Source organism: Filicampus tigris, chromosome 14 (genome assembly GCF_054856515.1).
Source record: "Filicampus tigris isolate MCC_2025a chromosome 14, RoL_Ftig_1.0, whole genome shotgun sequence".
Classification (NCBI taxonomy): Eukaryota; Metazoa; Chordata; class Actinopteri; order Syngnathiformes; family Syngnathidae; genus Filicampus; species Filicampus tigris.
Genome location: NC_141230.1, coordinates 3,003,032 through 3,027,000, shown reverse-complemented (window position 1 = coordinate 3,027,000; position 23,969 = coordinate 3,003,032). Strand labels below are relative to the sequence as shown.

Sequence of the window (23,969 nt, the reverse complement as noted above, 5' to 3'; positions counted from 1 at the left end):
CACCTTTCACTGGGCAAGGCGCTCACATGGCAATACTGTATGTTAGCTAAACTAATTACAGCTGGTCCTGTCTGCCTCCCTGTCTAAGCCAGGGGTTTAGCAGCACAATGAACCCTAGCAAAGTGCCTTTTCTTCTTTTTTTAACCATGGCTTCAATGCACTGCCATCAATGAAGAATCTTCCATTAGTGTAATTAGAAGCAAAATGAAGTTTGGTATGTTTTTTTGTTTGTGGACAGTATTTGTCTAACCTCGGGACCTCAGGCTTTTTTTCAGTTATTGTTGAGCACTTAGCAGATTCAGTTCATAAGAAAACAATTACATTGATTTCATACTATCTATTGAAGTGATTGTTAGAAAACTGCAGTTTTCATTTACATTCAAATTCAGCTGTAGCAAAATAGAGTGACATCAGGGATGCTGTGATTACAATGAGATGCTGAAATGACAGTTTTCGTATGTCGGCCCCCTCGCACTCATCTGTGGAGACTTCAATCTTGTTCCTCTCTCTCATCTACTAACAGCTTTACAGAACATATTGTCGGTGTCCTGTGAAAAGAACGTATCTCCAATTTTGGAACTCTTTTTAAATTTTCACATTAATGCAATGTCTGTAACGCGGAAACACTATTCATGTAAAAATAAGAAAAATTAAAAAAATGGAGATAAGTGGTTTTCACAGGACAGCAACGATATGCAACAAGATGGAATAAACTGCACCTCCTGGATGCTAAATGCAAATTGAATGTAGTATTTTATTTTGTCTTTTTTATTTTTTGTATTTTTATTTTAATTATTATCTTTTATGTTTTATGTACAGCACTTTCTACAGCTGTGGTTGTTGTTAAAGTGCTCCAGAAATAAAATTGAGTGTGTACCTGTGTTTTATGTGATTTGGGTGAAGTTAAAATTGAAATGAGCTTTTTATCTATTGTCCTCTGTATCACACATTCTGAAAAGTTTTTTTTTCTGTAAAATGCCTGAGACTGTCCTGATTTGCTATGTTAGATGAAGAAAAACTTCAATTTTTATTTACACAGAAATGGCCATCTCCGATGTGCATACATCGGCAAAGGCGCTCAGCTGAGTCTTTTAGTTGCATTACCTGGTCAAGTCAAACCTGTCATTTACACACAGGCCAGGTAAACCCATGTATCATTGATTCTTTTTCAAAATAAAACAGCGACAAAAAAAAAATCAAAACTTGTTTTGACAATACTCATTCTAAAAAACAAAATGGGAAGAAAATGGATTTGGACATTTCATTCAATTCTGATATTTCACTCTAAAAACAGGGTTAAAAGTAACACAATTTTGGGTCAAAAATGGACCGATCCACTACTTGGGTCAATTTGACCCAACTTTCTGGGTCGGAAAAAAAGAGGAGTTTTATACAAAATAACCCAAAAATTAGGCTGGTTTGTACAAAACAAAGCAAGAAGGTGGGTCAAATTGACCCAATTAGTGGATTGGTCAATTTTGGCCCCAAATTGTGTTATTTTTGTCCCAACTGGCTTTACAGTGTTTCATCTGTTGTAAGTTTCATGAGCTGGAAGGAGACTTTAACCGAAAGAGAGCGTTCAACTCACTCGCAGGAACTTCACTTAGTGTTTCTATAGAGACTTAGGCATAAGCCCACTCAAAACTCACAGAATTTTTAAGCAATTTTAGTACGGTTTGTTATGTTGCAAACATCAGATATGTGGCTACAATAAAAGTTTCTTTACTCAAAAATTGTGACTTTTAAGGAAATATCCCAAGTATTCGAATTGTCAAAAAATTGTCCCTCATCTGTTTTTTTCCACTTTTCCATTTATTCACAAAATCTTAAATTGGAAAATGAGTCGTTATCTGTTTTTTCATTTTGGTTTTTGGAATGAATATTGACAAAACAAGCACTTTTTGGGGGTTTGTTTTTTTAATTCCTGTTTTGTTTAAAAAAAAAAGAATGAACAAATGATACTTAAATTTAGGTGTTCTCTATCAAATGTGAATGCGTGCACAAACTACTCTACTGTGGACTTAAGCACCTTTCCTTTTCCACATTTCCTCCATACATGTCTGTCTGTCTGACATAAGTACAGTATTATGATTAAATTACTTTTATTTGATTTATTACAGGGGCATGGAGGTTGATCAGAACTGGACTGTTCTGATTGTTTTATATGTTTTGGCTCTCATCTGAGTAGGCTTCATCAGTTCATGCAACAAGACTTAGTGAGGACTGCACTAGTTGAGAATGAAATGACCTAGATGAACAAGAATATTCACAGGCATGAAAATTGTGATTATTTTCCAAATGGATTTCTATGCCATGCACGTCTCCAAAAAAACTCCATGCTCCAGGAGTTTAAGTGAGCCTCAGACTTCAATGAATCACGCCCCTTTGCTCGTTGCGTGCACATAAGCCACTGACACACGTTGGGTGAGTCAGAACTCATTACAGAATATGTGTACCCTGAAGGTGCACAAGCCAGGTGCGTAAAAAAAAGACGACATATAGTGTTTCAACTTAAACAATTTGAGTTGAATCTCTTTCAACAGCGTAAGAGACATTTTATATTTGACGAACGTCCCTGTTTAATAAGGAGTGGAAGGTCGATTAGGCAACAAACAACATTGTTAAAATTTGATGTGTTTCCGTCTGATAGGTACAGTGATGAGTGTCTTTTAAGCCCGTGACAGTGCAAGTGGAAGTTGGTCGAAGTTGGTGGACGGAACCTCTAACGGAAGCCCATTTAAAATGCTAGGCGGACCGGCCTAGAGGCGTTTACTATTTGGTCTGGCCAGAGAAAAAAGGCAGATAGACAGACGGCGGAAGGGTACCCCGGCTGCAGGCAGAAGGCCATAAACGGACCGGGAAATTTTTGTAAAATGCCCAGTCCTGATTTTGTCATTATTAGACTGTTGAATTAGTTTGTTAATAACTAATTAACCATATGTTTAATGCATCTATTTTAGTTAAATGCACAATCTACTTCACTTTGATGAAATCTTGATTTCATTAGACCAAATATCGTGTGGAGAATTTTAGCCATTTGATCTTATGTGTGGTTAAACAAGCCTAGATATCTGCCTGTCTGCCTCTCTGTCTGTCTGTCCTGCCCCTGACGGTCAGTCCCCCGACGCCACTACACCCAACACAAACAGAAACACTCCAAATCAACCTTCAAGAGTGTTCACATCAGACTTGTGATGCCCGAGAATGCATTTGGTGGTGTGCTATCAGGTATAACATGTGAAATGCCTTGCCTTAACGTTCCAAATTCATACCATTTAGAAAAGCAATTTATGATTTCATAATAATGGAGATAACATTTTCCATGTGGAGTTGTTCTTTCATTATCTGGCATTTGTTATATGTGCTCGACCTGCTTCCTGGTAAACTCATCAAATAATTGTTTACAACCCTAGGACCCTCCGTCTTAAATATCATTAACTTATCACTCACCTGTACTGTACCAGCAGCTTTTAAAACCACTCGCTGTTATTCGATTTCAGCTTAAGCAGCCAAACCTTGATCCAGAGAACCTCAGTAATTATAGGCCGGTTTCAAAGCTCCCGTTTATTGCGAAAATTCTCGAAAATGTTGTAGCGCAACAGCTCAGTGACTATATGGCCGCTAATAATCGATTTGAAGTCGGGATTTAAAGCCCATCACCCTACTAAGATGGCTCTTGCTAAAGTGACTAATGATCTTCTCTTAGCTATGGACTCCGGCACCTCATCAATACTACTCTTACTTGACCTTAGTGCTGCCTTTGACACCGTCGATCATAACATACTATTAGAACGCCTTGAAGGATGTGTTGGTATCTCATTCTTACCTCTCAGAAAGGACTCACCGTGTAATTCATGGCAATGCGACTTCTGAGTTTTGTAAAGTTACATGTGGAGTTCCGCAGGGATCCGTACAAGGACCCCTATTGTTTAGCATCTACATGCTTCCGCTTGGTGATATTATACGTAAATATAACATTAGTTTTCATTGTTATGCTGACGATACCCAATTATATATGCCGCTCGAGATAACAAACCCGGCTAATTGCTGTAATTTAGAGGCGTGCCTTGCCAAGATTAAACAATGGATGTCTCTCATTTTTTTGCTTTTTAACTCCGATAAAACCAAGATGTTGATTATTGGCCCTGCTCGTCATCGGCACCTATTTATGAACACCAATTTGAGGCTCGATAAATGTACTATTATCCAAAGTGATTCAACAAAAAATCTTGGTCTTATATTGAACCCAACTCTGTCTTTTCATATGTACATTAAGAATATTACTAGAACAGCATTTTTCCATCTCCGTAATATTGCTAAAATTCATCCAATTCTGTCAAATAGTGATGCAGAAATGTTAATCCATGAGTTTGCTACATCTCACCTCGATTATTGTAACATTTTGCTCTCTGGTCTTCCCATGTCTAGTATTAAAAGTCTGCACTTAGTCAAAAATGCCGAGATGCCGAGCAAGATTCTTGACAAGGACGAGAAAGTTTGATAATATTACTCCCATATTAGCCAATTTGCATTGGCTCCCAGTCCACTTGAGATGCGATTTCAAGGTTTTGCTACTTACCTACAAAATACTGCACGACTTAGCACCTTCCTATCTCGTCGACTTAGTGATACCATATGTTCCGATCCGAAACCTTCGGTCACAAAATGCCGGCCTTTTAGTGATCCCGAGAGCAAAAAGAAGTTTGCAGGCCCTAGAGTGTTTTCTATTCAGGCACAGATGCTTTCGAATGCCCTACCCGCGGATATTAGAGGCACTATCTTAGTAGAAATGTTTAAAACACGACTTAAGTCTTATTTGTATGATTCTGCGTTTAGTTGAACTGTTTGTTTTGGCCTCTTTACTGCCGCTTCTATTCTTTATCTGCCCCCTTTTCCCAGGCTTGGGAATTAGGTGATGACGACCGAATTGGAGGTTGCTGTTTCGATTCAACAGCAAATGACTGCTACAAGATTGGAGGCTGACCACATCGTCGGAGGCGCGGTTATGGAGATTTCTAATTTGACAACCATTGGGACCCTGCTCACTTCACCAATGTCATCTTCCTGCAGCACTTCATTTGATTAACTTTCACATGACTTTAACAAACACTGTATAGTACTATAATGTGTGTTCAATGTTGCCCATTCGGCATCCATTGCAGCCTGATCATCCTGGAAGGGGGATTCTCCCATCTGTGGTCCCTTCTCAAGGTTTCTCACTTTTCCCCAGATGTTTTTTTTTTAGTTTTTCCTTGCCCTCCTGGGGGTTAAGATCAGGGAATGTTGTGTATATGATCTGGTGCATATGTGAAGCCCTTTGAGACTTTCCTGTGATTAAGGGCTATATAAATAAATTTGACTTGACTTGAACTATGTGTTGCAGTGATGAATTTACTATGCATAATCTTCTCCAGATCACAAAGGTTAGTTTTCTTTCTTCTGGTTAATTTTGCCAGATTGCTGAGTTTGTTACTTTTTAGTCGAAATACTTAACTGTAGCTATACTTTGCCTGTGACGAGCTGTTTTTGTGTACGTCAGTGTTATTGGCGTCACAGATTCATGTTACTTTGACGGAAATGATGTTCTATTCTTTGCTAAGACATACTATGACTATCTGCATTACTGGAAACTTGCAAAGTTAACAAGCAACTTGATTCATGCAAACAGTTTGGTGCCTGGAGTGTCTGCCCACTTCTGTCTGAAATTATACAACCAAATGCATTTTGTGCAATCACAACTTTTGTGCAAGTATCTCCTCCCATGAGTTGGCAGCCAGGCTTGGTTAAAATCAAGCAAAAACCAGACTACACTGTCTGACAAAACTGTGTCAAAGCTAAAAGGTAAGCAGAGCTGCATACAGGTTGTGTTGAATGCTCACATTAGTGTTAGCTAACAGCGTTTGTTTGTTATAAGTGGCATGGACTGGGATGTTAAATGAAATCATTATCGTGGGCACGACATACACGGATGCGCACACTAATCAACAAGTGTAATTGTCAGCAAGGGGGTGCACTTCAGTGTTCACTTTATGGGCGATTATATCTTTATATGTCTTTATGTTGGCCCATGTGCACTTTGCAGTTTTCACTTGTTTTTTTTTACTTTATTATTAGTATTTTTTTATTAAACGGACCAAACTGGTAATCACCCGTTAGTCCCACCCCGAGTTGTCATGGCAATGAAAGCCAACATTATCACACTGGTGAGCAGTAGCTCATTTGGAGGAGAATGTACTGAACTGTCCAAACTGTCTAGTTTCAGCAAGGATTAAATTAGGAGGCGAAAAGTATGGTATAATTCTGGATCCTTTAGGTAGTTTGACAAAATTATATCTTTGACATGTTACAGTATTAGGACACCTGGAAACTGTTTTAAATAGTGAAAAAATGCATAATACATCTCGTCTCTTGGAAACCATGTGTTTTTAGAAACCATGTGAAGTGGCAAGACAAATGCCAGATGAATAGGTCATGAAACCTGACACCAAATCATGTCAGCGTAATAACACAAAGTAGCCATCAGTGTGTAATCATAACAACTCAACGGATGTGAAATATCAACAAAGGACAAATGTGAGTCATTTTTGATGTATTAAATGCTGAAAAACAGCCAGATGCAGGCAAATGACCAACACAAATTGAAACAATTGTGTCATCAACATCTATTATAGTAAGACATGGCGTACAAGGGATAACTATTTATTTTGGACTGTTGTGGGGATGATGAAAGCCATTTTGGCCCTTTCAGCTGCTACATGTCACATTAACGCTGTCTGCTTCAAGGTCTTTCCGCCATCTGCTAATGAGACCTTCCTCCTCACAGCCAACCACCTGGCTGTCTGTCAGTGCATGGGGGCCTCTAGAAGTGCAGAGCTGAGAAGTTTGTTCCCAGAGGGATCTGTTTTAGATTGTGCTCTGGGACCTTATCGTCATCATCTCCTTTTTGTTCGCTTTCAAGTATAATCACTCATCAGTCACCCAGCACTAAACACAGTTTCACCATAACAGTAATGATGAGTAGAAACTGAAAGGAAAATCACTCAGACAGCAACTAAGTACGTCTAAGCACTTGAAGAGAGCATTTTTTTGTTTTCATGAAAGACCATTTGTACTCGACAGATACACTATAAATACCATGTGTATTGTTTCTGTTAGAAACCATTAAAAACAAACAAGCTTGAAAGCAAATTCAGACTGAGTTTCCGAAATGTAAGCATTTAACAATGAGAAAACAATGGACAATGACAACAATTAGGCGATCTGTAAAAAGAAACATGACAACAATTAGGCGATCTGTAAAAAGAAACCTGTCTTCTATTTAAATACAGTGCAATGCAAAATGAAATGTTTTCCTACTGAAAGTATATGCCTTGATATTGGCTATACAGTGGAACATAGTTACGAACTTAATTGGTTCTGTGAGACCGATGTAACTTGAAACGTTCATGAATCGAGATGTTTCCCATTGAAATCAATGGAAATGCAATTCATTTGTTCAAGCCCCAAAATGAAGTTATATTTACTTTTTTTTTCAATGTGTGGTTCAAAATGAAATACAGTATAATGCTATATAGAAACTTGTGAAAAACACACTTTTATAAAAAAAAAAAAGCAACATTTAAAAACCTTAACCATTATTAGTCTATGAGCCCTCTCTCAATTAGAGGAAATAATTTCCCACATGAAACACTCTGGCTCCCCGTTAGACATAGCTTTTAATTTGGATCATATCCATAGGACATTAAAAATACAATGCAGGACGTGACCATCAGATCCATAGGACATTAAAAGAAAAACAATGCAGGACATGACCCTTTACATTATACCATTAAAAAGAAAAAATATGACAACTGGCGTGTAGATACTGTACAAATAATGGAGAGAGGCCAATCTGGAAATGACAGTCAATTCAAATGAATGTCATTTACCCAGGGAACAAATTACATAGCTTGGGCATTTCCTGACTTGATGCCCTTGTGAGTTTACAAGTTCATAAGATAAACAATTTTACCAAACATCCAGTGGCCTGAAGGTAACTAGCCAAAGGATAGTTTTGTTGTGTGTTGCCACTGCTGCTCTCATGTTTTTGAGCCTGGAAAAGACCTTCAGAAAAACCATGTAGAAAAAAAATCGACATTATATACCAAGCATGTTAAACACTTTAGAAATGTATTCACTCTAACGTTGTCATGCGTCATTTTCCACACCGCTTAACCTGTACAGGGTCGCGGGGAGGTGCTGGAGCCTATCCCAGCTGACTATGGGCGAAAGGCGGACCACACCCTGAACTGGTCACCAGCCAGTCGCAGGGCACACACAGTCACTGTGTGCAAACCGATCCCACGTTGCCCGCACACGAGTCAGACGAGTGTACCTCAAACGGGGCGTCAAACTTATTTTTCTTCGTTCTTTTTTTTACATTATAGTTTTTTACATTGTAGTTTTGGTGTCCCTCAGAGGGCCGTTACAACTGTGAACCCATATAAACGTATGATCGCCTTTTATTATCACATATACACAACAGATTTATGGATAACTAGTTTTGAAATCAGAAGCCAGTAAATAGTTTGTTCAATATTGTCCTTGTTCTTGAAAATGGGCACCAGCACAGTTTCCCTCTATTCCTCTGGCATCTTCTCACGATCCAGAGTTCTAATAAACAACCTGGTCAAAAACTCCATAGGCATGTCATCAGGACCAACTGCCTTTCCATTTTTCATTCTTTTTAGCGCCTTTCTATTTTCTTCCATACCAATCATTGTTACTTCCAGGAGTCTAATCCGAAACACTGGGTTGACCTACTCCGAGCTAGGAAACTCTGATTCTCTGGGTCCAGAACATCTGATTTCAATCAGATTACTCAACTCAAAGTAACTTCACCTGGAGTTAAGCGCGTGCACGGCAACCATGAAAAAAGAGCATGAATGGAGCCCCGATTTGCCGAGTCACCGTGGCAACGATGGAGGGGCGTGGGAGAACATTGCTGTTTGGGTCAATGTAGGCGGAAGTTTCAAGTCCTTTGCAATCACAATAATTTAACAGAGGAAAACTGCTTGCTTCCCCCTATTAATTTATTTCATTTAGGTGCAATCGCACGGGGGAGGAATCACACTTAACAGATGATAATATATAAAAACATTGTTCAAACAGTTAAGACCTCGTGGGGGTACACTGAAAAAAAATGATGGTTGGTTGAATTTACTCAATCATATTTTATCAGGTGGTTGCACAAAATAAAATAATCTGGAGCCAAATACATTTTTTTAAGTAGATGTATAGTATACTTAAAAATGTGCCCGATTCAGATGATTACGTGCGACTACGTTAAAGAAATCAAATTCAGTAAATATTCAACAAACTTATTTTAGTGTATATACAGTAGATGATGGACTGTCATGTGAAATGGTACCGCTCAAAAAGATTCAGTGTTCAACATCATTAACCCTAACCTGCATTATATAAAAGGTACTCAACAAAGAAGTCAGTAATTGTTTGAAAATATATCAAAGCAATCGCCCATTACCTTACCGTTGTCGTAGACACACTGTAGATATTGACTTGGATCATTATTAACCTGATGATCTCCTTTTGGTAATTTCATAATATATTTAGAAATTCTAAGTCATTCTAAACTAAAAACAGGTCAGGAATCCAGAGGATTTTACATAAACAATCGTTGTGAACTCTAGCATAACTATGGTTGCTATGCTGGAGTTCATGACCCCCAAAATACTGGCCTCTGATTCGTCTATTGCCGTCCCAAAATAAATCGTAACTTGCTCAACGGATTTTCATTTGTACTTTTTTGGTGACTGTCAAAGCGTGTGCTATCAATATGTTTATGGCATATGTTCCCAAATAAAGTGGTTAATCTTGTCTCACTGTTATTTCAGATGGTATCAGTTACTCGCAGTGGCAGCAGTAGATGACAGCAACATCAAGTGATGTTAATACTGCCATGGAAGTCGAAGCTGACATATCAGATATTTTGCCACAGCCAAGTCACAGAAATGTGTGTGGCAAGGCTGACGTTGTGTCTAAGCCAGTCACTACTCAGACATAATGGGTAGGTTGAAATATATTGTACGTATATTTATCAAGTGATTTGATCGCAACCTCAATAATCTCACTCACTCCTGCTCATTCACACTGATAAACGTTTTCACATCTTCAGTATAAGCGACATTATGGGACACAATTAAGTGACATCCACTGTGGGTCTGAGTCATAAAAAGATGCAGGTCGACCTCAAATAGCCAGCTCTGGGAGCAGTTTGCAAGCTGATGCAAACAAACTGGGCAGAAGATGCAGGTCCATTGTGTATGCATGCAGGCGTGCAGTGCATATTGCTAAAGATATATACAGATCAGTAAAATAGAACTGTAGAGACAGATGTTGATGAGAATATTCTCCTGGTGAAGAGGATCAATTTGATGATGATATATATATATATATATATATATATATATATATATATATATATACCAGTTTCTTATGGGCATACCAATTTTATTGGTGAGCCAAACAACCAATGAAATTGGTTACGGAAAGGACACTTCACTAGCCCAACTGTTTTACTGTATAGTGTGTAGTGTGCAGTATATATAGACATATAAAATAAGTACATTAATTCACAATTGTTAATTAAAATTATATTATCCCTATGGCTCTGGAAGAAATACTGGTGGACCATGGCATGGTGGTTGACTGGTTAGCATGTCTGCCTCAAAATGCAGAGATCGTGGGTTATACCAATTTTATTGGTGAGCCAAACAACCAATGAAATTGGTTACGGAAAGGACACTTTACTAGCCCAACTGTTTTGCTGTATAGTGTGTAGTGTGCAGTATATATAGACATATAAAATAAGTATATTAATTCACAATTGTTAATTAAAATTATATTATCCCTATGGTTCTGGAAGAAATACTGGTGGACCATGGCATGGTGGTTGACTGGTTAGCATGTCTGCCTCAAAATGCAGAGATCGTGGGTTCGAATCTGGCAGTTGCATTCCTGTGTGGAGAGTGCGAATGTTTGTTTGTCTCTGTGTGCCCTGGATAGTTCCAATCCAACCAGTTTTTATTGGTGGCTTCGTTTAGGGTTCTACACAAATTAACCAATATATTGGTCAAAATGAACAACTTGCATCAGTTGGTCTTACCACCAATATACATAGGTTGAAAACACTATCCATTCTAGATTGGTTATTTAAACCAAAGGATCAGTTGGACACATAACTAACAACTAAATTGTTGAATTTTAACTATTTTTGGGGGTAAATTTGACCAATCCTTTTTTAGGGTACATAAATTATATGTACCCTCATTATATGTGAATTTAGCGCGTTGTTTTCAAAGTTAATCCAACCACCTTTTGACACCGTCAATTTTTTGCTCGCGTGATTAAGGTTTCCATAGCAACCAGCGGCTGCATTGATAAAGGCCGCCAAGGTCACCATGATCTATACATGTATATTGAAAAAAAAGATTTAGAGTACAGGAGACGTTACATCTGCTTCAAAATATTGACGATGAGGATGAATTGCTCGGCAGACAAATGCACGTCTGTGTCCCCCTTCGTGTTGGGCACCGAAACCCCGGATTCGAGTGGAATCAGTCCCATCATTCCGGTTCACCCGGAAACGTTCAGATTTTAGAATGTCGGTGCTAAGTTTCGATTCCTAGTCAGCCGCGCGGAAGAGCTGCGAACAAAGTACGACCGATTAAAAAAAATGTGTGCACGCATGGCGTGCAGCCTCGGGCTCCTGCCGTCGAAGATGTGTAGCAATAGCACGTTAGCTCGCCCCCACTCGCGCTCAGCTCCACGGCTCATTTCATCCCGGCCGGCAAGCGTGGGCAGCGGTGGCAGCAGTCGCCCTTGACGGGGTCGGTCATCCTGCCTGGGCTGGCCCAGCAGGCTCATTCGGCCAACGCCTAGCCATAGAATGACGCGATGTGGCTCATCACCCAAAGACAGACTCGGCTAAGTACGTCTAATTGCAACACTAATTACAACACACAAATGCACGTATCCAGCTAATATTTAGCTTAGATCATACGTAGCTGCAGCATATACACAAATACTGCACATTCAGATACATCCTATGGTTACATTGCTTAGATTAAATACTTTCCTTGCTTGCCCTTATAATGCACCGTTGTGTTTTTCATATATATTTTCTCTCTAAAGCAATACAAGTTTAGCCAATCAATTGGTGTTCAGTAGCATGCTTTTAGTAACAGCTGAAATACTCACGCGTGTGTGTGTGAGTGTACATTATATGTGTGTGTTTGAAAAGGGCCGAGGGGCTGTTCACGTGAGTTGAATCCGATGCTACTTTTTTCAATTGAAGGGAGAGTCAACCCAAACTTTATTTTTTCAAGAATATGTTCTATGCAGGCCCACTAGTTCAAACAAGGCATTCTGATTAATATTGTGTTTGTGGGATATGAGTTAAGTTGTAAAATCCATCCATTTTTACCATCTAAGGGGTCGGCCATTTTATTACTTCTGTCGACTGAAAATGACATCACAGATGCGCTAAGGGCTCAAATAACGACCAATCATGGCTCAGTTTCAGAAACAGGTGATCTGTGATTGGTCATTACATGAGCCCTGAGCAACTGTGATAGAATTTTCAGTTGAAAGACATGACAATGGCCGCCCCCAGTGATGACTAAAACAGGTGGATTAGCTCTTATTCCAGAAATGCAATATTTATCAGAATGCCTTGTTTCAACTAGTGGGCTTGCATGGAGCATATTCTTAAAGACTAATATGTTTGGGTTGACTTTCCTTTAATAAACTATCTGCATAAGAAAATCAATCCTCTTATTCACGTTAAGGGTATTGAAATTCAAGAAAATAGTGGGACAGAAAAATCAAGGGATTTTTTTACAATAAATGAAATGTGCGATTAACTAAGTTAACTATGAAAAATGCGATTAACTACAATTAAAAATTGTAATCGCTTGACAGCACTAATATATATATATATATATATATACTACAACAATTTAAATCAATAAATTAACACAAAACATTATATACAATAGACACCGGAAAACAGACTAAAATGTGTCAGTCTCAGACCAGATCAAAAGCCAACGAATAGAAATGGGTTTTCAAATGGGTTCTAAAAATGGACAGAGAGGGGGCTTGCCTAACATCCAATGGAAGGTCATTCCAAAGGGAAGGACCAGCAACAGAAAAGGCTCAGTCCCCTCTGAGGCTCCGTTTAGTCCTCGGCACATCGAGCAGCACCTGGTCCGCAGACCTGAGGCTGAGGGAAGGTGCGTAGGAGTGGAGGAGCTCAGAGAGGTACGCCGGGGCGAGGCCATTTAATGACTTAAAAACAAATAGAAGAGTCTTAAATTTAACCCTAAAATCCACTGGAAGCCAGTGAAGGGAGGCCAGAGTTGGTGTTATCAATCAATCAATCAATCAATCAATCAATCACATTTTATTTATATAGCACTTTTCATACATTAAAAAAAAAAAAAAAAAAAAAAAAAATGTGCTCCATCTTTTGAGCTCAGGTATAGGAGGCGAGCAGCAGCATTTTGGACCAACTGGAGACGTTTGAAAGTATATACAGGGTCAGACAAAATGATCTGACACATATGTAGGTTAAATAAAAGGCAAATAAAGTAAAGTGGAAAATAAGTGTTTTTAGTTTCTGGAGCAAATATATATAGATACAGGGGTGCAAAAATATACCAGTCTGTATTTCCAATCCGCTCTGTCAACTCTAATCCAGGCTCCTCAGTGGCGTTGTCATCACTTTCACTTTCTCTTCCACTGACCAGCTCAGACGTCCTAATCTGCTCAAACATTTATGGTTTGACGAACACCCACTTCTGTCGGCTTCTGTGTATCAGAATCCTCTTTCTCCAATTCCAAATCATTGCTCTCCGTCGAATGTACGTTTCTGTGTATCGCATAGAAATTGTACAGTTTCTTTATGGCGTACTGAGCAGTTTAGCTACTAAAACGTCACTTCTGGTAACCCTCGCGGTAGCTAGAGTAACTACACCCACGATTCCTCACCCTTCCAATAGGTTCGGAAACACTCACAATGAGTAAGTAAAACCTATTTTTTAATTGAACTGTGGTTGACAACTTGCAGGAAGTGACGTGTATGTATTACAAATCATATTGCCAATGAAAATATTAATTTTAACAGACTCTGAAAAATCTTTGCACCCTGATCTTTAAGACCTTGGTCAATCGGTTTCTTGCTCAAGGAGACAACAGATGTTTGTCTGGTGGATGGTCTTGAGCCAGTGGCAGGCGACAAGCTTAAAGGACACTTGGGTGATCTTAACATTGGCACTTATATAATAGGTTTGCATGTAAAAATGACATTAATACTAAAATGCCCACCTCAAAAGACTCTGTAGTGATTTAAGGGCTTTTTATGTGATTAGGTTTACGACAAATCTCCCTGGCCCTTTCTGTCCACGTCACGGGAGGGAGCCAAGCGTGGTAATATTGCTCGCTTTGTTAGTTCTGTTGTCCAAAACCGTGACCGATTGCCACCAAAATGCAAATGCACATTACTACTCTTGTCCACTTCAACCTGTTAAAGTATAAAAGTGTTCTGCACAATAGTTTGGATTTATTGACATAAAACGTGATCTCATCATGATCACCTCCACAAAATCAAAAATACCCTGGCGATTGCTCCTCCACTTTCACAAGCTGAAGTGGACAGGACCATGAATGCGCACAAGTACCCTGACTGGTTATATTTCTGACATTTAGTGACGCTAAACTCATGTCAGCTCTCAGGAGCGAGACGGCGGCTTGCAGCAGCAGCAGGCAGATTGGAGCTTTACGCCCCCCTCTTGCCTCCCTGGCTAAAGGTAGGATAATGGGACTGCTAATAGCAACAACTAGCTTCAGGTCGTTAAAACAAAAGGTGTTAGCACAACAACATTAGCTCCTTACTCTGCGTCCAGCCTGCGTCGATCTTCAAGTCGCGGGGTTGCCTCCCAAGCAGTCGCGTGCGTTGTCAGACAGAGAGCCGCCAGAGAGTGAGGTAAGCCCTCATCGAATAAGCGTCAATGTTCAGCAAACAAAAAGTTCCAGCGAGGCTGAATCCACAAGTGTGGCCGCATTGGAACGTACCTTTTCGGCTGTTTACCTTCCAAATTGGACGGCGTGTTGTCGGTCGAGAAAATGGGGCCATTCCTCATTCAAATAAATGTGCACGTCTTCTCATTTCCACTCTCTGTAAATATCGTGACTGGTGTTAAATGCCTCGCTCGTCTTAACCGTGATCAGCACAGATGCAGTCTTTTGTGGGGTTTTTTTTTTGTTTTGTTTTTTAAGCAAAGAAGCAGTGTGCGCTCGTCCCAGCCTAAATCTATGTAGCTCTGCTCACTTCTACATTTCCTCATTCTCCTATAAATCAGCCACGGAGAGGTTAATCCTTTTGACAGAGCTGGGCACTTGACCCATTTTTGCCCGTCTGGCCGCAACCCTCCACCCTTGACCTGGGTACCCTTCCGGCCACAACCCCCCGGCCAAATTCATAAACATTGCCCCCGCCCTGTTCCGACCCATCCCCCCTCCACACAAAAAAACAAAAGCGGGACAGATGCTAATGAAAGAGGTTTATTTAAAGACAATTAGCTGGCTAACTTACTATTCACACACGCTGCGGACACGCTTCAAACGCGCCACTTACTCACGTACTTACCCATGTAGTGTATGTTTTGATATGTTGAAGTGGGCATTAGTAGAGATGCCCACTTAAATTTTGGTGCCGATTGATCGCCGTTTTTGGACGTTATAAGCAATGAAAGTACAATGATTTCCAATGGAGAGTTTGGAATCTGTTACTCCCGTGACTCCAGCCGAACAGGGATAGAACGCTAGGGGGCGCGGCCATTCTCCTCATTAACAAGGGGCGTTATTCATGGGGTCACTTATTTCCTAATTTCTCCCAAATTTATTGATAAAATGACAACTCTATTCATTTTCCTGATCAAAATATATATAAAATGAACTTGTTAGTGTCCCTTTAACCACTTGGGCACAGTTATCCAACAAGCAAAGAGTGTCTCCACAGGCAGTACAGACAGTATTAGAATAACCTTTATTAGTCCCACATTGAGGACATTTGCATCAATTCAGCAACAATAGTGGATACAGGAAATATATAAATAGCAGTTAAGAGGAAAATAGGTAAGAGAAAACATTTGGACAAACAGCAGTATCACACACAAATTATACACTAAGGGAGAGACACTTTATCAATATGCACACATTGTCTTTGTCCACACAGTCTTTGCTCTATTTTTCTGGTATGCATTCTACTACAAAGATACTGAAAAAACTTGTGAGAAGCATGTAAGCAACTGCTCAATTTTCAAAGTAAAAATCCTGTTTTAGTAATTAATGGCTTAATAAAAGCATGATGGACTTCATGCAAGATGACACAAATCTCTTGTTACAAAAGGACAATCATAAGAAAGGGGAAGAAGCAATTTGAACAGCCCCCTTCCCTGTTTTATTTCCCATCTTATTCAAAACAGCTACGGCTCCCTGCCTTTGCTGTTATGCTTGTAAGGTTACATTGGTATTGCCGTGCAAAGACAGCTTGCGCCTAGACTTGCTTGCTACCAGGAAACATTATTGCATGTGTTCCTTATTTGCAGGGGAATCTGCTAAATCCTTGTATATTTCTAAAGTGGAATTGCTGTCTATATCTAGAAATCAGTGAATCCTTGGTCTGAAGATATTTAAGACCCGGTAAAACAAAAATAAATGTCTTGTGTAAATTTGACACAGAGAAGAGTGTTGTTAACAACCTTTAAAAAATGGAATGATAAAAAAAATGGCAAGTATATAAAATGAGACTTAAAAATCATTTTTTTAAAAAGCGCAGAATTCTCCCGTCTAGGCTTCTGTCACAGCCACCACGCATAACTTGGAAATTTGTGTCCAACCAACAGAGAGACACGTACTTCGGTGAAGTCTGAATCCGGCCCTAATTTCCGGATCATAACAAGTAAATTCCACAGAGACCCATTTGCCAGTGACATGTGCAGCTCATCTACAGACTACTTTGATGGACAGTGTGTTTTTGTGTTCATTTTTGAATAAATCCAATCAGAATACTATGCTCATAATGCTTAGTAAAGTGCATCATATGACAAAAAAAAATCAAACTCACGGCCAATTAATACAGTGACTGCAGTTGTTTGTGATCAGAGCTTCAACTTCAAGAGTCCCATCAGCATTTGGAAATGTTCCTCACAGGTGAAGAAAAAACACTGCTGGCACTGATTCTTTTTTGAACGAATTAACAGACATGGGCATTCCGTATGTATTGATGTCAGACACTATGTTTACATGCAGTCAATATTCAGGTTAAGGTCAAAATTCACATTTCTGAAACATTTGCAAGAACCTGTTTACATGCGTGAGTGGACAGAGGTACGCCCACATGTGACTACATCGATTGAGACGGCGACGCACGGACGTTGTGATGCAAATATACGTCATTTCCGCTTGTTACTTCGTCAATAAAACATATTCAGGTCACTCACCACAGAAATAAAGCAGTTGGTTTCCTCCACGTTCCAAAAGTGTGCCGCCTGAGTTTCGCCACGATTGTTTACCTCTTGGCTTGTGTATTTCCAGCGAGTTGCGTGCCAGACATACAGATTTATACAGATTTATATACACTATCATTTTTGCCATAGAGACAAAAAATACTGAGAAAACGCAGAAAAGGAATAATTGTATTCAAGTTAGACTCGCTACACCGAGGATGCTGCACACACTTTCTGTTCTACAAAGATTCCATGCAAGCACTTCCTGTATTATAAAGACCAAGATTACTTGCGGTTGAGCATGCGCAGAGTGTCCCATGCAAATGGGATATTCCGATTGATGAATACATGCGCACATATTCGGGTTATAAAAATGAGTCATGATACACCGGAATTTAAAAAACCCCAAATAAGGGCATACTGGGACTATTGTGTGTGTTAATGTGGCTTTTAAAAACCCAAATACTGACAATATTCAGGTTTTAAAAGGTTTATTGGCTGCATGTAAATGTAGTCAATATTAGCGTTAAGATCAAAATACCGGATTCTAAAACATTCTGAATAACCTATTTACATGTATGAGCGGACAGAGTTAATCCTGCATTTGAATACCCTGATTTAAACGACGACACACAAACAACTTTGTGACGCAAATTTACGCCATTTCCGCTTGTTACTTCCTACCGTCAATGAAACACTAACTGCTGGCAGCTGGTCGTTGCACAGCCGGGTTAAAAACAAAATGTATGTATGTGTGTGTGTGTTTGTATATCTCAGAACCCTTAAGGCCTCCTCCAAAGCCGAATTCGAGGAGTATATACGTTACCCAGTACAGAGAGCCTGCCAGAGGCTGGTTTACTAGGATAGTGCCCAGACCCCCAGACCAATTAGAACTGTTCAATAGTTCACCTCCAAAACTCAGTGAGATCAAGAAAGTGGTGATTCGATCAGCTTCAGTACCTGGCCCAAATGGTATACCATTCAAATTGTACAAGAACTGCCCAGGAGTACTGAAGCTTTTGTGGGCCCTCATGAAGATAGTCTGGACCAAACAGATAATCCCATCTGAATGGCAGAGGGCAGTGGCAGTCTTTATCCTGAAGCAGCACAATGTAAAGTCCATTGACCAATGTAGAAACATAGCTCTGCTAAAAGTAGAAGGGAAGATTTTCTTTTCTGTTTTGGCAAGGAGGGTGACTTCCTACCTGATGGATAATACTTTCAACGACACCAGCTGGCAAAAAGATGGAATCCATGCAGGGTAACCAGGCTGTATAGAGGCAGTGTAGACTCAGCATCAATGATTTGGGAGCAGATCCAAAATACAAATAGGGAGAAGAAAGATCTGCATGTGGAAAGGCTTGATCTAGCTAACACTTACGGGTCTGGGTCTGTCCCTCACCAACTTATCTCTTTCGCACTTGACTTCTTCTTCATCCCTGCTAACATCAATACCTTGGCCATGAACTAATTCAAAGACCTGCAAATAAGTTTCATGCTGCAAGAAGTCTGCACTGGCTGGTGGAAACTGGAAGTGGGGATTGCAATAGGGTGCTCCATCTCACCTATCCTCTTTGTGGCAGCTTTTTAAGTGATCCTGATTGGAGTAAGACAAGTGAAGGGTGGTGTTCATCTGCGGGCAGTTCGAGGGCTTCCCCGACTCAGGAGCTACATGAATGATGTAATTTGCCTCCTACGAACTGCACCATGTGGATCAAGGCTCTTCAAGAGGATGAATGAGCTAATCAGATGGGCAAGAATAAAATTCAAGCCACAAAAGTCCAAAATCCTCTCCCTGCATAAAGCACAATGGAATGGCAGTCATCTTCACCATTGGAGGAGAGGACATTCCTTGCATTGTGGACCAGCCTATCCGTAGTCTGGGAAGGGCATACATATCTAGCCTGTCAGACAATGAAAGGGCCAAAACCATCCTGCAGCAGCTTTTAGAAGGCCTGGAAAAAAATCAATACAAGTCTACTACCCGGAAAGTACAAAGTATGGTGTTATATCTTGACTTTGTACCCAAGGATAATGCGAGCTCTGAAGCTTTTTGAGGGCGGCATGGCTCAGTGGGAGAGTGGTCCTCTCCCAACCCAGAGGTTGTGAGTTCGATCCCCGGCCATTGTGACCATGTCGAAGTATCCTTGAGCAAGATACTGAACCCTCAGTTGCTCCTGATCCTGCGTAATCAGTAGGTAGATGAGGTACAGTGTGAAGCACTTTGAGTAGAAAAAGGTAGAGAAGCGCAAGTGACAGCCCATTTACCATCATCATCATCATCTTCCAAACCGCTTATCCTATACAGGGTTGCGGGGAGTTGCTGGAGCCTATCCCAGCCGTCAACAGGCGAAGGCAGACTACACCCCGAACTGGTCGCCAGTGAGTCCCAGGGCACACAGATTCACTGAGCGGGAATCGATCCCACGCTGCCCGCACACAACTCGGGCGTGTGTACCACTACACTATCAGTGGACCTAGCACATTTACCATTATCAATAAATCAAGCGCATTTTAGCAAACCAGTCTGCCTTTCGTTTTTGACCATTTTTTTTTTATTTCAAGTTTCTCAAATGTATTTTGTTCCATCTGAAACAAGACATATGACTGGCAATTAAATGTTCACTGAACTTTTAGATTTAAAAACTGAGAAATAAGTAACAGTATTCACCAGTGCAAACTACATTTCAAACATGAATAACTGGCAATTAAATGTTCTCGTAACTTTTCAATTCAATAACATTAAAATATTTTAAAAATATATATGCACTGTATATCATATTCACCAGTAGAGGCCAAGGTTAATTTGTATGGCATGTTGTTGCAAATAAATGTTCACTGAACCTTTAGAGGCGGCACGGTGGTCGACTGGTTAGCACGTCCGCCTCACAGTTCAGAGGTCGTGGGTTCGATCCCGGCTCCGGCCTCCCTGTGTGGAGTTTGCATGTTCTCCCCGTGCCTGCGTGGGTTTTCTCCGGGCACTCCGGTTTCCTCCCACATTCCAAAAAACATGCATGGTAAGTTGATTGGATACTCTAAATTGCCCCTAGGTGTGATTGTGAGTGCGGATGTTTGTCTCTGTGTGCCCTGCGATTGGCTGGCAACCAGTTCAGGGTGTCCCCCGCCTACTGCCCAAAGACAGCTGGGATAGGCTCCAGCACGCCCCGCGACCCTCGTGAGGAGAAGCGGTACAGATAATGGATGGATGGATGAACCTTTAGATTTAAAAAGAGGGAAATAAGTAACAGTCTCCTTGCAAATGAGGCAGACACAATTGTTGCGTATTTCAGTGAAAACATTTCCACTTACCCTTAAATTGTTGGCCCTCGCTGTCAGCTTTCCTTTTTTTATTCATTGTCGCCATTTTAGAAACTGTCCGGAATGGGTCACACAGGGTTATGGAGTTTCAGAGTGCTGCTGCCTTTGTGTGTGTAAATGTGAAATTGCATTTAGAATGTATTTTATACGCTTGTCAACGAGGCTACAGACCAGATGTTATTAATTTTATGACAGAGGCTGTGGCCGGACTTTGGACACGTGTGACTTAATAAGACGAATGCACTGTCTAAATTTGTTATAAAAGGCGGTAAAGTATGGCTTTCTTCCATGGAATTTACAACAGTACCAAAAGATTTATCAGATAAAAACGTGAATTTTGACAGTACCAAAAGATTTATCAGATAATGTGCATTCCTTTTTTCCCCACGCTACCTTAATTATTTTTTTTTTAAATACATTTTTCCAAGCGATTATGACGAACCTTTCAATATTATCCTAAATAAAATCACACAATTCCTGCCATAATAATCTAATAGACAGACAGTACCAAAATAAATACCAGTTTCAGGGCACTCATCACAAAAGCTACAGTTCACATCAATATCTTTCTTAAATCTCGGGCTTAAAGAAGTTTTAAGCTAAAGCAATCCGCATAATTTTCTGCAAGATTTATTGCTAGTCACAGGCAAATGCTATAGAATACGGTGGATTGGTTTCACCGACTAAAGGTGCGTTGCATTGTGAAATGCCCGGATATTCGGAATTGTCAATAAGGTATTCCACATGCGCAAAAGTGCCCTTTTTTAGCGCTAAAGCGCCTGCAGAGGAAGACAAAACATCATAAATACAAGTCAGCACTAACAAGCCATGACAATTACTTCTTTGTCATTTCACATGTTATTGTAACCAACATAAAGGAACGTAAGATACATACTAAAAGCTATTAGAATGCATGAATAATTTAAACGGTTAAAGTCTAATGTTTTGTTAAACTAACAGGTCTTGCTAGTCGAGGAAGCCAGCTTATCCAAACAGCTAAACACAAACAAACTAGCCATTTTACTTTGAAAAACAATTATTTTGGTAAGAGGAAGTGTGCATTTTCTGTCTTACTTCATTTTCCTTGTGGAATGTCACTTAGGTGATAATGACTTTCTAATTGGACAAAGTCAAGTTGTCCTGCCTACTTGCCATCTCGAGTTCACCTTGGCTTTTTCTTTCTTTTCCGCTTGGATGCCCAACTGAAATGTTGCGTGGCAATTTCTTTTGAGTGCTGATGCTAATATACCGTCTGGGTGAGTGAGAAACATATTGGAGTCGAAGTAAATGTGACCCATATTCAAATGCTGATTGGGAAATTTTTTATTTTAAAAGTGTGAATCCCAGCGGGGACTGAGGGTCCATGACAGTCCGACCGTGTTCATACTAGAACGACGTTCTTGGTGAGTCGCCATGTGCTACGACGTAAGAATGATAATGCTAGGCTAACGCGAAGCTAACGTTAAGCTAATGCTAATCGCGAGTAGTAATATATTGCTTATTTGCTGTAAGAAACTTGATTGTACATGTTTAAAGGTATTTCTAAAGCTAGGTTTAGGTTGACAAATGAATGTGTAAATATGTTTTTGGTGAATTACATGACATTTGGATATTAAATGCTCATTTTGATGTTATGTGAGTTCAAAGTGGAATATTGAATTACTCAACTACCCGTTGGTAATGCAATTATATCTTGATTCAAATGATTGATACATGTTAATCATAAAACATAGGGTTAATAAGGAATTGAAGATAAATAGAGAAATATGTTATTGTTATTGCATTGGTGCGTTTGTAACAATGATTATATGACACATTATATGATATATATGATATTTTGGAAAACATGCATGTATGTATATGAATAACTGTCTGAGAATGTGATTGGATGCAGTGTTTGAGAAATTTTTATTAGCTACATACAATAATACAATTATTGTTATGCATGCTAGGTTTTTCTTACCTTGGTACAGACATTGTACAAGAAGATTCGAGAGGATTAATTCTCATTCGATGGAGATGGCGAGCCTGTGTCCAGAACCACAACTGAGATAAGGACACCTTCTTCTCTACCCTTTGAGAAACATCACGTGGTAACAAACCCAACTACCACAATTACACCACTTCTTCAAAGACTACATAAGACAATAAAAAAGGACACTGACTGACTGACTTAAAGACTGCATATTACTGAGCTCAGTAGGACTCGAGTATTATTTTTTCAATTGTGAACTATGGTACCTGTTAAGTTGTAAATAGTTTTTGATGTTTACATTTAATACATTTATTCTTATTGCTCATTCCTGTCTTCAGCTATTTCATTTGCACACCTGCCCTTACCACTATTGTAGCCTTCGAGAATCTAGAATCTGGTTCAATTTACTTGATATCAAAATAACACTACCTTTGAGTAGTCGGGGGCTACAATTAGCATTAGCGATTAGTATGTTCAGTCAACAACCTACTCTCATCCACAATTTTGCTCGTATATAAATGTCATTTCACACAATTGTCTAAGTTAGTTTCAGGCGATGGTTGAACAAGAATGAACCACAAACGGGCAGACATGCTAACGATTAGCAACCGCGATTAGCACTAGTGATAGCGATTAGTATGTTCAGTCAACAACACAGTACAATCAGCCACAATTCAGCTCCTACATAAATGTTGCATGCTCATTACACACAATTGTCTAAGTTACTTACGGGCGATGGTTGAACAAGAATGAACCACAAACAGGCAGTTGCCTGTCTCTGGCTGGGGTATTGCATCATGCAGCTACACAAGGAAGAGCATACTCAGTAGAGAGACGAAGATATGATTACGACCGAATACATTAATACTTTTGGAGACTTGGAAACATTCTACATGGTCGGGGATAAATAAAAGACTTATTTAATCGATCTACAACCGTTTTGGTGAGTTTGAAGTTATCTCACTGTAACTTTCTTGTATGCTACATGTAGCATCGTAGCTCGGTGGAAATGGTGTGCGCTAAGCGCACAATTTCCTCCCAAAATGCGACTTATACTCAAGTGCGACTTATAGCCCGGAAAATACGGTACACATGAATGGCAAAAT

General features: G+C 39.8%; 1 long non-coding RNA gene across 1 annotated transcript; it reads left to right on the top strand.

Moving 5' to 3' along the window:
• The first annotated feature begins 22,011 nt into the window (after nucleotides 1-22,011).
• On the top strand, nucleotides 22,012-23,188 carry LOC147136059 (uncharacterized). The gene is made up of 3 exons (XR_015089614.1): nucleotides 22,012-22,144; nucleotides 22,224-22,291; nucleotides 22,841-23,188. It is a non-coding gene; the product is annotated as an uncharacterized LOC147136059 (long non-coding RNA).
• Nucleotides 23,189-23,969: the final 781 nt, after the last annotated feature.